We start from the raw sequence: 16,952 nt of genomic DNA on the forward strand, positions 1-16,952 counted from the left end.
ACACAAGTTTGAATACTGAATGGCGCAGTGACCACCTCGAAAATTTTATTTCTTATACAAAATGTATCTGATCTGCATGTTTAGTCCATCCAACTAAAATAATAAAAGTCCGATAAAAAACACAAGATGTCAGAATCTTGAACAATATGTTCTGCAACAAAATAATCTACAAAATAAATACAACACATTTAAATACTGTTCTATATAAAACTTGAATACAAATATTTTGTATACAAAAAAAAATGAAAATAAACTTCTACCTATATATATATGTGCGTATGTGGTCACTACCCAGTCCTCGATAACTAAAAAACCCGTGCAATTTACTTTTATACTGACCGCCAAACCGGTTCACGGCAATAGTATATAACTTTACAAAATCTCCTTTATAAAATTAATGCGCAATCTTTCAAATACTTTCCGCATACCGCACATAAATTCATTTATGTTTTAATGCACGTTGTTTAACCAAACATAAAGTATTTATGTGCTAAAATGCTCCATCTATTTGGAACCTATGTGTAAATAACTGAGCACATTCAATTATTTACACTTCAACATAAGCCTTTACTTTCTAAATACAATAAAACAAACACAAGTTTGAATACTGAATGGCGCAGTGACCACCTCGACGCACAAAGAAAGTAGACAGAAATAAACATGTAACTAAATTCCAAGATTCTTGGAAACTGATAAACGCTTTTGTAAATTTTCTAACACATATCCGTCTTTGGCTCTATCTGATTTCCAGCGACCGTGCATTTTAAACAATCTATCAGATATACCATTCTGAGCGGCGGCTGTTGCCCCTCCTGCTCTGAAGCTATGTAAACCAAAATCAGTTATACTACAGCCAAAATCAGCTAATGCCATGGATACGATTTCTCTAGTTCTAGTGTACGACAAACATACATTTTTCTTTCTTAACAAAAATACATTTTGACTCTTAAAAAACGATATCGATCTAAAAATATACATGTCGGACTTCATATCTATATTGGCTACATGTAAATAGTTTGAAAGTAAAGCAACAGGGCATTGTGGACTTTCTAGCTTTGATATGAAAATGTGGTTGCCTTTTCTATAACAATCTGTTTTGCTCTTTTCGACAAAAATATCTATATAACCATCACAAAAACTTATATGTTTGGCTTTAATGTTACATAATTCATTAAAACGTAAAAAACCAGTATAAGCTAAAGTACAGATAGTAAGTAAACGTAAATCTTTGAGTGTGCTGTTGGAAGTATTATATCTAGAAAATAATTTAATCAGAATATCAGGTGTCACAGGTTCTTTTTTCTTAATAGGTCTAGAAAGTGTTCTTCTTGCTGACTCAACTATTGAAGAAATTAAATCTGAATCGCAAGGATTTTTTACACCAGCTAAATTGTGTGCCCATCTGATACTATAAAATGCAGACTCAATTAAACTAAAATGATTTGCAGATTCTATTAAATTTTGCAAATAAAGACCAACGTAGATTTCTTTGCATGGTAAAATACAAGTTATTTCACGATACTTTTCTGTCCATTTGGCAAATCTTTTAAAACCACCACTATATTTGTCTACTGTAGATTTAGCTCTAGCATCTGTTACGGTTGTAGGCAAATTATGTAAAAGCAGACGAAGCTCAGGATGTGCCACTTTCTCATTTTCAGACCAGAATCCAGTAGAAAATATTTTCTGTAATCAAATAAACACACCAATAAATATGGTATACTGTAATATAATCAATACATACCGTTATGATTTCTATATGGTCCTGTGACCAACACTACACAATGCAAATATGTAACACATCTTAGAAGATGTACGTCCAGTGACACTTAAACATATGATCCAGTGACCTCTTAACACATACATGGTCCAGCAACCTTTAAGGCATTCCAGCGTAATCAGTACATAAAAAACACCCAGTGGTGCAACATCTTTATCCACAATCTGTAAATAATAAACAGCATATTAATTCATCTGAGAAGCATCTAAACGAACAGCTAAAAATAGCCCATTAAATGTCCCATTAGCGAACATAGAATTCTTATTATTGCCTGCAACTAAGATTCTGTCAATCTCATGAAATTCTAACACATCCCTGACAAACCAAGCATATTCTAAATTTTTCTTGAATAAAAGCGGCCAAAACGCAGACGATGGCCATTTAGGAACGATCAATGTTCCTACTGCCGTGCAACTAATTACATGATTGATGCATTTGCTAACTAGATTAACAGGAGGGACTAACCAATTATTATCCCAATTCCAATTGCAAGTAAAAGCATCAATTGCACTCGTACCCGGATTCCAAAATAGAGAATTACATCTCCCGAGTTTCGCATTGTTCATATTAGCGAATCTATCAACTGTATGTAATCCCCATAAACTATCTATGAAATTGAAAAATTCAAACGAAATACCCCAATCGTCAATATCGACGATCCCACTCAAAGCATCTGCTTTTTCGTTATCTTCCCTCGGGATCCATTCTGGATGTAACGAAATATTAAAAGAAACACAAATACTATATATTGACAAAGCCAATGTTTGCAATTCTGGTACTTTGCTACCTTTCTGAATAATACCAACAGCATTTTGGTTATCTGTGAAAAACGAAACTAAACTATTCGATAGTAAATGCTTAAAGCTATCTATAGACAGTTCAATAGCTTTCAATTTTCTCCAAGTGGAACTTTTAATAGCTTCATGCTTCAACCACTGCTTATGCATGATATAATCAGAATTAGCTACAAAACCTGCAGCTGCACCATCACTGGCGTCAGTGAACACTTTAAAATCTGAAATTTCTCGCAAGATTGCCACAGGCTTTAAACTTACGATATTTTGTCTCCAAAATAAAATTTCTCGTATAGAACCTGAATAAAAATTCAAATCTACAAATTGATCCCACTCATCTCTACTGTTAATCACTGAAAAAATGCACCTAGTCATTATCTGTGTGACATTACCTATAACTGGTGTAAAAGAAATTATTTTACCACAAAACTTCGCAAGCAACCTTATTTTCACTTTGTGAGGCTGATCTAAAATGACTCCTGCTAAATCTACAAGATTTGCCACTTTCTCTGGAAGCAATTGAAATAGACAAAGCTTCAAATCCCATATAAATCCAAGCCAGACTAAATTCTGAACAGGCCTCCAAATACACTTATCTTTATTGGGTACAAATCCAGACAAAATCAAGTCATGTTTTACCCGTATCGCTTGCTGGGCACATACCTGTTCTTCTTCTGCTAACGCCAAACCATCGTCCAAATAAACAGTTATCTTAATCCCATCATTACGCCAATGTTTTACCAAAGGACGAACTACCTTAGTAAAAATGTACCCTGCTGATGAAAGCCCAAATGGCAAAACAGTAAAAACGTAATATTTTTCACAATTACCAAACTTCCATGAAAATCCCAAATATTTTTGATGATTAGGAAAGATATTTATGTGATGATAACCAGACTTAAGATCAAAGACAAACCCAAAACAATTCGAAGTTAAAAACTGACTAGCTGTTTTCCAGTCCTCGAACTTGACCTTGCAATAACGTACCTGTGTGTTTACATGTCGTAAATCTAAAATCAAACGACCTTTACCTGATTGACACACAGATACCGTTAACGGATTTACAACAAAAGGTGCGTTCGATTCCTCTCTGATCAAATTACAATCTAACAAATCCTGTATAGCCTTCCCTACAAAATCTGAATTATCAAATGCAGATTTATTATTTTTCAAAAATACACTTTCAGGTTCATTGATAAAAGGAATTTTATAACCAGAATTAATTATATCTAGAATAAAATCTGAAGTATTGATGCTTTTCCAAAAAGAAATAGAATGCTTCAATCTATTATGTACATTAATCAAAAATGAACCAGATTCATATTCAAAATAAGTTTGAAAATTGTCTAAGCTTTGTACCTCTAAAATGTCCGAATTTCTTTTATGCAGAAGATCCTCTGGAAGCTGCGAAGTTACTGTTCCCTCCATTCTTGCATTCCTTGGCCCAATGCCCATACAACCCACACTTGTAGCAGATGTCTCTGGCTTTTGATCTGACGAATCTTGAATTAGGGCCCGATGCCCCGCTAACACGAAAGGGTGGCTGGGAAACAGTTACAACACCATCAGCTCCACGTGCTACTGAAGACGGGCCACCTGCAGCTTCAGCGGGTCTTTTCTTTGCACTTCTGTTACCCGTACTACCCTTTGTAACTTTCATCTTCTTCACGGCTCTTGTCTCTGCAGCTCGTATCTTCTTCTCATCTTCTGAATTGCTAGCTACCTCGTCAGAAAGATATTCGTCAACGGTTTTCCATCCTGCCTCTGACTTGTCCGCTATACGGATCAGTTTGTTTCTCTTCTTTAACACCTTTTCAGACTCCTCTAACAACGAAACGGCCTTGGAATATCTCTTATGTTGCATATTGTCTAAAGCGCCACTAATATTGTCTAAAATGTCTGAATTTAAATCAAACTGAACCTGATTTCCCTTGTATCTTAAATTATTCTCCGTCTTCTTAACTTTACGGGCTAAATCCTGAGTGGTGTCAGCGAAATTTCTTTCAATCCCCGACAATTTCTTACCAAAGTAGTTTTGCATAAGAGAAAGCAAATCTGCATTGGAAATCTCCTCATCAGGAACCGCAGCATGTGAAGCAACTTCAGGTTGAATATCATTCAATAAGTTGTCTGGCTCAATATCGGACATGATGAAAATAAACTTCTGAAGACATAATCTTTCAATCAGTTTAATTGAGGTCTGGAGCTGGCATGTCAGTTAACTGCTAGTAGTCTGTTGTTATTTATGTATTATTGTCATTTTATTTATTTTCTTTTGTTACATCTTTTGACATCAGACTCGGACTTCTCTTGAACTGAATTTTAATGTGCGTATTGTTATTCTTTTACTTTTCTACATTGGCTAGAGGTATAGGGGGAGGGTTGAGATCTCATAAACATGTTTAACCCCGCCGCAATTTTGCGCCTGTCCCAAGTCAGGAGCCTCTGGCCTTTGTTAGTCTTGTATGATTTTAAATTTTAGTTTCTTGTGTATAATTCGGAGTTTAGTATGACGTCCATTATCACTGTACTATTATGCATATTTTAGGGGCCAGCTGAAGGACACCTACGGGTGCGGGAATTCTCGCTACATTGAAGACCCATTGGTTGCCTTCGGCTGTTGTTTGCTCTATGGTCGGGTGGTTGTCGCTTTGACATATTCACCATTTCCTTTCTCAATTTTATTCTACCTATATATATATGTGCGTATGTGGTCACTACCCAGTCCTCGATAACTAAAAAACCCGTGCAATTTACTTTTATACTGACCGCCAAACCGGTTCACGGCAATAGTATATAACTTTACAAAATCTCCTTTATAAAATTAATGCGCAATCTTTCAAATACTTTCCGCATACCGCACATAAATTCATATAGTTTTTCCATGTTGCCACATATATCTTATTATAGTAAATTTGAATAATTTACATACTTTTTTTGTTTTCAAGAAAAGCGACTGCTTGAAGGTAGTATGGTTACAACTCCAGTTCCGACCCAAAAAGCTGTCACGGCCTTTTATGCATATATGAGCAACAACGAAAACAATCCTGCCACTCATCATACACTGATTTATGATACAGCAATGACAAACGAGAACAATTGCTACCATCCATTTTCGGTTTTTTTTTATAGCACATGAAAAAGGCATTTATGTTTTTACTTTTAGCATACGTTTGGAATGTCACAGCTATGGTCCATATGAATTAGTGAAAAATCCCAAGTTGTCGGTGTAGTTTTTTCTGACATACGTCTAGTGTGCCTTCAAGATCAAATCACCGAAACCATCGTTATATCGGCAAACAAAGGAGACGACATTTATGTCAGAACACATGCTACCACTCATCATACAGGGATAATTTACAGTGACGACAACGGAAGATCTTCATTCGCTGGATGGCTGGTTTCAAACTAAAGCAGTAAAACCATTTATTGATAATGAAATAAAGATTTTCAAAATTACTTTATACACTGTGTTCTCTAAAACTGCATCCAAAAACTAGGGATCGCCAGTGCTCCGGAAGGATGCCATATGTTGAATAATATGAAAAAGTATAAGAGAATATCCGTTTCACAGATGATATAAACACGAACAACAACAACGAACACCATATGATACTTATGTATACAAGTGCAATATTTATTGCAAGAATATGTTTATAGTAAAGCCGTTATTAGATATGTAATCCGCCATATAGTTTGCAGTTTTTGGTAATTATCTTGAAAATTATAATAGATAGAAATAAACATACGGAGTACATATTTCACAATAGACACGATATTTCCGGGCTTGTGTTTTCTATCATGATTTCCGTGTTAGGGGATTTCTGCTCACAATGAAGCTATTCAACCAGGAGATCCAAATGGTGAAGTTGAAATCAAATCATCTCTTCTTTACAGATGCCATAACGTTGTCAGTTTATTTTCGATCTATGAGCTTGACTGTCCCTCTGGTATTTTTCGTTTACTGTAAACAGCTAAATTGTTGAGCAAAGTAATATCTAGAAATAAGTCCACATGATCAAAATTGTCAATTGACCACTTCCGGAGTTGTTGCCCTTAAATATATACAAATAATCAGGTATAACCCCTTACTTTCCATCATTTAATGTTTCCCAGATGAAGTACTAAGAGATATGAGAAAAGTAGTTTTGTATCATCATGATGTACAGTAATGACCACACATTAAAAAAGAGGGACGAAAGACAAAAAAGGGACAGTCAAACTCATAAATCTAAAATAAACTGACAACGCTATGGCTAGAAATGAAAAAGACAAACAATAGTACATATGACACAACATAGAAAACTAAAGAATAAACAACACGAGCCCCACCAAACACTAGGGGTGATCTTAGGTGCTCCGGACGGGTAAGCAGATCCTGCTCCACATGTGACACCCGTCGTGTTGCTTATGTGAAAACCTATATAATGATATATATTGATTACGTCCTCCCTTTCTCATATCGTTTATTACGTCTGATCACTATATCAATGAATCAGTAACAAGATACATGAAACAATACAAAATAGCCCAAAAATAGTAGCTCATGTTCACTATTATAAAAGATTTTAACTTTGTATTATTAAGAAGGTGTTATCGTGTTCAAACTCATATCGGATTTAACTTGTTCTCGGCATGAATATGTACTTAAATTGCACTAGATGTTAATAAGCAGCCATCATTATCATCGAACAACCAAGACATGAATATTGAAAGAAGTTACAACATTAACTATTATAACACAAACAAATGAATTAGAGAGTTAAAAAAAGAAAGAAAAACCAATATCATTAAATTGCTTCAAATAATTTATAGTTTTATATCAATATTGCTTAATTAATTGACGCCTCGGATATACATATATTAATTCCATCATTTTTATGACAAGGCATATTCAACGCTCGACGAACGATAAACGACTGACTCGACTGTAACACATATCCATGAATACCGAATAAAAAGATACAAACACAATGATTTCAATCAACAACAAAAACCCGCATACTTTTTTGAAGGAGGATAGCCAAACGCAAAAACATAGAACTTTCCCATACCTTTTTAACAAAAAAGGTACGAGCGTCCGAAAAACGTTTGACTCATAACATTTTTTACATGATGAATATCGTGCAGATGTAGATAATGAAGTAAGTTTTGAATTTGCATTTACATTTTAATATCTTTATTGAACACGAACCTATAGATTTAGGAACAAAAAAGGGAAATAGGACCATTATCTGAACGAATCAGCAATGATGAGGAAAAGGGATCATCGACAAAACGATTTGGTGGCAAATGCCAGACATTTTCGGCTCCTTTTCACTGAAACGGCAGTGAATCCTTTTCTCGATGAATTTGATCTATTTGTTAACTATCCGTCTTAAGTTAACTTGATAACGATGATACAAATTCAGTCCATATGGTCAGTTCCATTGAAAATTCATGTCATGTGTTTATAAGCTTATCATTCGAATAGTGAATTATAAACCAAACAAAGATCGAAGGTATGACCGTCACGATTCGTCTAAGGTATATTTTAGTGTCTATGTCTAAGATTTTAACTTCTAGTGCATCATCAGTCCATGGCACATATATAACAAAATATCCATTCGTTTGATGTGTTTAAGCTTTTGATTTTGCCATTTTATAAAGGACGTTCCGTTTTGAATTTGCCTTGTTGTTCGGTATTTTTGTTATTATACTTTTTTTTTATTTACCAGGAAAAACCGTAAGTCGGATTTCAAATATCGAGTATAATGTTAATGTCGAGAGTGAGTCTTTTTCAATCCAGATCCGATCAAGTAAGCATTTATCAAGTAACTCTGAAATTTATGACATCTGTGTGGGAGAATTAAGCATTCAAAATATCATAAGTTAACTGTTTTCATACAAAACCTATAATAGCAATGTACATTTGAACTTTTCCATCACTGTTAGTAAATATTTACTAGTTATCTTCCCTTTTCTCGCTCGAGTGCACACCTGGTAGTACAGTGTAAACAGTAATTACGAAACTAAGGTAAGTTACCTGTAAATAACTAACTATATAAGTGTATAATTGCTGTCTATAACATATTACAATGTGTAGAATATGCACAAGTAAGCAAATGTTTAATCATCATTATTTTGGAAATACGTTCAACAAAAGAAGTAAATAAACAAGAATTTACTTCCCTGTACAATGATTTAACGAATTGTGCGGACGAGTTGTGGGTTATATGATTCTTAATTTGATAATCCACATACTACATATACTTACACAAAGCTTTATTTAAAATCACAATTAATAAGTCAATTGAAAACATAAGCTCTGTGCACCTTTTATAATAAACAAAACAAAGGAACACACAAAACAAGTAATAGCTTTAAAAAAAGCTAGCCGTCTCTTAGCTGGTGACAGTGGAAAGTGATCTTCCTTTGTAATTTCATTCATTCAGAATGGCCATGAATATCAATCAACACATTTTACCACACACGTTAGGAACAGTATATCGTTTAATGTTATGTGTCAAATAAAGGTTTTATCTTACTAATCCTTAAAATCATGGTTGTAAATGCTTACCATGTTTTTCAAACAATCTATTCTCTCATCATGAAACATCATAACCATGTTTTCAGTCACGTTTTCTTATGTTTTTCCTGTATAAAATGCACAAACAGTGAATGACTAGATTACAGGTGAAACAATCATGTGTGTGTTAACAAAACTCCAGGAGATTCGGGTATTTATAGATTAAAGTGACCTGTGTATCAATATGCATGATTGGTGCCCAGGCAAAATTTCATTGCTAATAGTTATCAAAGGTACCAGGATTATAATTTAGTATGCCAGACACGCGTTTCGTCTACATAAGACTCGTCAGTGATGATAAAATAGAGAGTTCAAATCCGAAACTCTACGGAATTGAAATACTGGGTTTGGATTGTTCCAACTAATCAACGAACTTAAATTATCCACGTCCAAGTAATATCTTCCAATCAGTTATTTAGAAACATTCCTTCGTTCAATTCTTAACTCCGAGGAGACGTTATATAAATGCATATCAAGTTATTAACATATAAGGGTCTGAATGGGATACCCTAATGTCTTTATTCTTTATTTTTGAGCACCTTATTGTTTTCTTCATCCTTTAGTTTTCAAAGCCTTTTTTTGTTATATTTTAACTTGTAATTCTGCACTTTAAGCCCATTATTATATTCTTTTCTATTCTTCATAAATACCTTTACACATGCGCAGATACAATTAACCATAGAATGCAAGTGTTCATAATATGTATTCATAACGCAAACGTCCATTTTGAAGAATGTATTTGCATGGATTTTCTATACTAACGGGACTCGTCTTTATTGATTTTACTTCATTACTAAGCCGCATGTTTAAAGCTACCACCTAACAATAAACTTAGTTTCGTATCTCTGTTATACGATGCTAGTAGTTATTTACGTATTTCACAGTACATTGTTGTTATATAATTATTATAATTTGTTAAAATAAAATTAAAAATAGCCATTTACGATGACAAAAAATATAAGATTTGCATATCAAACAAGATGGCGGCTACTGAAAATCCAACGAACAAATACCTCAGTTCAGAGATCAATATCTAAAAAACGATCCGAGAAATCTTTTGGAAAACAGCATTTTGTAATGCTAAAATGTATAAAATTTCATAAACACGATTTTTGTTAAACTTATAGTTATTAAGAAAACGTCGTGAATGTGAAATGATTTGTTATAAAGTCACGTGACATCAGCTACGGCCGAGATCAGTCTGATAATTTGTATAGACATCGTTACCTGGAACCAGTCCCGTAAGTATAGAAAGTCCTTGGTATATGTGGGTTAGAAAAAAACACAAAGCAAAAGTTAACGGGCTTGCAACATAAACAAGCAGAAAGAAGTTACATTAAATAGATGGAATATAAGACAAACGGACATAATTGACACGATGAAAACAAAATATGAAACTAAGAACAGTAACAGGAAGAACGTGGCATGTATGAATCAACCATGACAATGTGACCAAGAGATAATGCATGCAATCCATTGCTCAAGAGAGGCTTTCGTTAAGTTTTATGGAATTACCAAGTTAAATTGAAGAATTTTGAAGATAGAAATAGTAAACAGCATCAAAATGCAATGCAATATGAATGCAGCCATCAATTGATCAGTGAAGCGTTTCTCTCTTTCACCTCGAAAAGTGTAAAAAATTGACAGAAACAAGTCAGCATTTCAAGTTAGAGGTAACTAAAATAACTGTTTGCCAGCCACTCATTAACCAACAATATAATCATTGTCATAATTGTTTTTATTAGTGACTTTGACACACTTGTCTCCCATGTACGCTGTAGAATTTTTACATATTGAATTGGTAGCCATTTTTCATTCCGTATGATTTATGATGGCATGCTGCTACGGGACCGAATGTGATTGACTGTGAAAGAATGAAGACATAAACTTTCGATCAATTCAATTGGGTTATGGTGCTGGCATGTCAGTAACTGTAGTAGTATTTTTTTTAATTCATGCTTATCATCGCTTAAGTTTCTACTGTTACCTAGTCTTACATTGGATTCAGACATCCTATAAATTGAACTTCGCCTTGCGTAATACTCTGTGTTTTTGTCATAAAGAGGTTCAACCCCGCCGCATTTTTTGGCCTGTTTAGGTCAGGAATCTCTAGCTCATGTTAGTCATGTCACTGTGTCTTTTAAATTGTTTCATTCATTTCTTTGTTTAGGATAAGGTCTGGTATTTATTTTCTGAACTAGTATATATCCCTGTTAAGTGATTAGTGAGATCGCGTATCGAGCCAGACCCCGGATGCAAGATTGTTTCGTTGCATTTTCTACCTCAGGCAAAACTTTTAGGAATTTTGGTCCTAAATGCTCTTCAACTGCGTACTTTTGGATTCGAGCGTCACTGATGAGTCTTTTGTAGATGAATCACGCGGCTGGCGTATATTCAACATTTAGTCCTGGTATCTATGATGAGTTTATTTACAGACCCAATAGTGGCCTCGAGCTATTTACAGCTCTTTAATGTTAACGCACTGTTTTTTGCGTTCACTAACATTTATACAATCGCATTTACATGTTATGTCAGTAATCATTGATCATTCGCGAAGGATACATAATGCACTCTTTAGTTAGCTATTTTAGAATTCGACATGTATTGTCTTTTCCAGGAGATGGCGTCAAAATCCGCAGACACGTTTTGTGGAATCTGTTCTAGAAGAAGTTTATCCACAAAAGCTGAGAAATACTGTACAGACTGCGAAGACGCGCTTTGTTCAGAATGTTCAGATTATCACGGCAACATTAAAACTTTTAATACCCATCATATGATAGATATTGACGTTATTGAAGGTAAACCATTAGTTGTCAATAAATCTTGCAAAGTTCATCCAGATATGGTTTTAGAATATTTTTGCACCGATCATGATACAACGTGCTGTCGATCATGTATGGCTAGCGCTCATCGCTCGTGTGAAAAGTTACTACCAATTGAAGTGTCTGCAAAGGGAGTCAAAAGTTCAGCTAAGTATGAAGAAATTGAAAAAGAGTTAACTTCATTAAATTCCGCAGTAAATGAGTTGGAAGATAAAAAGAGACAGTCCATTGTCAATCTTAAAGATAGTAAGCTAGCTGTTCAGCAAGACGTTAGAAACATCAAAGAACGATTGAAAAAACACATTCAGGAAATTGAAGCAGATTTAATTTCCGAAATAGACAAAATTCATACAGACATCTCAAATGATGCAAACGAAAACCTTGAAAAGATATGCGATCGAAGAAGAAACATACAAAATATTGTTAAACAGTTTGAATCAGTTTCGAAACATGGATCTGAGATTCAAATATTTATGTTGATAAATAATATCAAAGAAGAACTTAATTGCCGTTCAATTGATTTTAAAAAACTTCTATCGTCCCAGAAAGATATAACTCTTTCGTTGAAAGAGTCTGATTTGATATCTCTTATAAAATCGTTTGGTTCAGTGGATATAAAAGAGGCTATCCTTGATGTCAAATACCAGCCATGTAAAATTCAGCAGGCGCAACTATTGCAACAACAGAAAAAACTTCCACCTACATTTGTGCGAGATGTTAGATTTAGTGTACCTTATACAAACCTTGTAGGTATAGGTGTGACAAAAGACAATAGATTGTTCGTGTGTAATCATTGTAACTCCAGTTTATGTGTTATGTCAGAAAAAGGGCGACTATTGGATACAGTTCAAATGGATGGGAAACAGTGGGGAATAGCTATGGAGGAAGAAAAAAATACAGCATGGGTCACACTACCACAAATGCAGTCCGTTCAGGCATTAGATATGCTTTTAATGAAGAAGGGTCGACTGATTAAAGTACCATCGTATCACTCTCACGTTTATGTATATAGTATTGCTATTATTGACGAACAAATTGCTGTCGGTGGGATAGGCAAAATATATATTATCAGCAAAACCGGTGACCTAAAGAAGACACTCGAGGTTGGAAAAGGTCAAGTTCGCTCCATTTCAGTTGGTCATACACATCAACTTTACTATGTTCAGGCTATTACAGGAAAATGTATATTAAAAAGCGTTACACTAGATGGAACAATTGCCATTATATGTGCTGAAGGTATTGGAGACATGATTGATTTTAAAAGCGACAAAATAGGAAATGTTTATATTCTTGATTCACAATCATCAAGTCTTAAGTGGTTTTCGTTTGAAGATAAATCTGTAAAAACTTTATTAACATCAAAAGATGGACTTAATAGACCTTATGGTCTGGCTTTCAGTAAAGATTTTTCTAAACTGTTTATTTCAAATTGCACTGCCGGTGAGATATTCGTATTTTTGTGTAATCAGAAATAAAAAAGACTGTTACTTGCATAGCAAACGAAATATAGGCCTCTGTATAATATGTATGCTTATATCTGTTTGGGAAAGTATACCAAATTGTAATGTTTTAGTGAAAAAAGGTCAAAAAATTGATTGCTTCGTACTGTTTGATTATTATATAAAATGAATGCGAACTACATTTACTGATGAATTATACTGAGTGTAAATATTCGTTTATAAGTGACATGGGGAATGATGTATACAGACGAAAGACATATTTCTAAAACGTAACAAATATTTCAGAATGATGTTGCTGTTCATTATCATGTTAGTTTGTATTGGAATGTGTTCCTTAATAATTCACGATAAAGATACATTTATTTTTTTTTCTAGATAAAGTCAAGATACGTATAAAACTAGAACACTGTCTTTTATTCAGTCTGAAACGATTGAAATGTGTCTAAGACAATGGAATTTTGAGTATTAACATGTTTAACAAACGTCGTCAGAAAAAATAGTTTATGCTTTTGTCGTATTTTGTTTAAATTTATTACTCGGATATCTCAATTGAAACAAAACATCGGTAATCATCATTGTTTTATTGAACTTTATACCAAGCGTGATAAAATGCTAAATCAGCCGTATTTACAATACAACATTTTAAAGAATAATACATTAGTTTTACTCTTCATATATGTTGACTATGGAGGTGGAGGTTTTAGTTGTCTTATGTTTTTAAGATGAAAAAATATAAATGTCAGAGAAGTACGGACAATATTGAAATGATAATATTCTCTTCATGTCGTTTTAAATTTGGAATTTGAAGATTGCCAACTGGATCCGTAGTTAGACTTATCACCGAATGTATTAGCAATGAAAAACACAATAGTTGACACTATTGTTGCATGATCTTTTTATCTTCTTACTTCATTTAAGATGATGACCCCGATTCTTTAAACGGTTTCATATTGCTCTGTCAATAATGTTATCTGTATTTTTGCTCTTGGTCAGAGTAATGTGAATAGGTAGGACGGCATAAGTAAGTCGTCTATTATATGCAAACCCAACTCCGATATTAAATGACGGATTATTAGTATTGATTTCTGTCGTAGGTTCTCTCTGGGTGACCCTTTTTTTTTTAAATGCACGACCACCGAGAATATGATCAGTTAGTCAATAGAGATGAACGTTTAAAAAAAAAAACGATCAATATATCCTTCTGAAAGTTGTTTTGTCTCATTTGAACTGTTTAACATTTTGTTGTAACGACTGGTTTGATAACTGACTATATTGTTTTGTGTTTTGCTCATTGTTGTTATTTTCCATGTACCAAATTCTCGTGATTAGTTTCTAATTTTGACGCCCTTTATATTACTGTTATTTGATATTTGTCGCAAAGATAGTGCAAATCACACCTCTTTACGGTTTAAATTATTGCAAGATGAGGAGGACGTTAGTTATTCACTCAAAAGAAACATATCAGGAATGAGCAACATTTGTCAAATATATATGAAATGCAAAAATGATTAATCGTTTGTTAAAAGAATATAGTTTAATTCTGAGATTATTTCTAAAAATCAATCACTAGGTATAAATAATATAAAAATAAAAGGTGGATTATGATTTTTTATAAAACAAATGTCCACTAAAAGCATAGAATCAAAAGATACATGTACCAACGGGGGATCCAAACTCACCAGTCGGAAACAGTTTAAACTGAAAATCATAGCATAAAACAAAACAAAAACGACAAAAAGGCATATGTAGTATATAACACACATCATAGAAGACTCCAGTGGTTTGTAAAGTTTGCACATTACACATTTTGACTAGAAGTGGCGCAAAGAGCATGTATGATGACCTATGTCAGCGCAAGTGGCTCGCATACTATTTGACGCTACGTATATACGTTCAGATATCGTAAATTGTATTTCTGATCATGTTTCGTTTTGCGATATTTATGTACAAAACACATCAATGACAGAAACACCTACTACACTTTGGTATGTATGTACATTGTGATTTGTACTGTGTGATATTCATATATTTCTGTATGCTCAAGTTTCAAGTTTTCGCAAAAGAATGAAATTAAGTAAAATATCATAGATTGTTTTCAATAATTAATAAATACAGATTTTTAAAATCAGTTCAAATCAAATGACTACTTTTTTTTTTTTTTTTTTTTATCTCAGCATGTCTTTGTGATTCTGTTCGTTGAAGTAGTGATTGTCTGGTCATACGTTGTTCGGTTAAAAAATCTGACTTAAAACACAATAAACAAAAACTAATATGATATACAGCAACATCCATCAATCCCTTTCTGAATGACATGACCTAGACTTCCCATTCCTCATATTCATATCGGATATAAAATTTCAAAATCAAACTCCTACTAACAAAGATTTTAAACATGATGTGGCAGATGTTTTATTTGACTCTTTCTATTAAATCTATTCACCACTGTTATAGACTTTGGACTATTTACAGCATTTGTATTGTGGAAGTCAAATTATATTTACTTAATATAAATCTTGCCAATCAGACAAGCTTCTACAAAAGTTCAAATAAAGTAGATATAAGCAGACGTCCGTCCTTCAAAAATGAGAAGAACCCATACAGTGGAGTCGGATATAAAAGGAAACAACAGAAAACACGAAATATACGAAATGCTATTGTTTGTAATCAATTGAAGCTTTGTATTTAAAAGGCTTACAATAAAAAATACTTTATCAGATTGGTTTGATACAAATTACAATAAAACGTTATGTAAGAACTTTCGAAATATGGCAAGAAAAAAATCTCTTTATGACTTACATGTACCTGTCAACATAATTTAATTGATTTCACCTGGCTTAAATGCAAACAATTCAGTAATTTGTCGCAAAAAATACATAATATAGATACAGGAAGATGTGGTATAAGTGCCAATGAAACAACTCTCCATTATAGGTAAAGGTACGGCCTTCAACAAGGAGCATATGCTCACACCGTACATCAAACTATAAAGGGTCCTATTGTATAAAGGGTCCTAATATAAGGTATTGTTATGTGTTTACTTTTCTACATTGGTTAGAGGTATAGGGGGAGGGTTGAGATCTCACAAACATGTTTAACCCCGCCGCATTTTTGCGCCTGTCCCAAGTCAGGAGCCTATGGCCTTTGTTAGTCTTGTATTATTTTAATTTTAGTTTCTTGTGTACAATTTGGAAATTAGTATGGCGTTCATTATCACTTAACTAGTATATATTTGTTTTGGGGCCACCTGAAGGACGCCTCCGGTGCGGGAATTTCTCGCTACATTGAAGACCTGTTGGTGACCTTCTGCTGTTCTTTTTTTATTTGGTCGGGTTGTTGTCTCTTTGACACATTCCCCATTGCCATTCTCAATTTTATCCTAAAAATAACCAGTGTAAAACCTTTCAAACGAGAAAAACAACGGTCTTATCGATATAAAAATGAGAAACACGTATAAACCAAATAAACAGACGACCACCACTGAACATCAGATTCCTGACTTAGGACATGTGAAATCAAATTGCAGCGGGA

The sequence above is a fragment of the Mytilus galloprovincialis genome, chromosome 5 (genome assembly GCF_965363235.1).
Source record: "Mytilus galloprovincialis chromosome 5, xbMytGall1.hap1.1, whole genome shotgun sequence".
NCBI classification, from domain to species: Eukaryota; Metazoa; Mollusca; class Bivalvia; order Mytilida; family Mytilidae; genus Mytilus; species Mytilus galloprovincialis.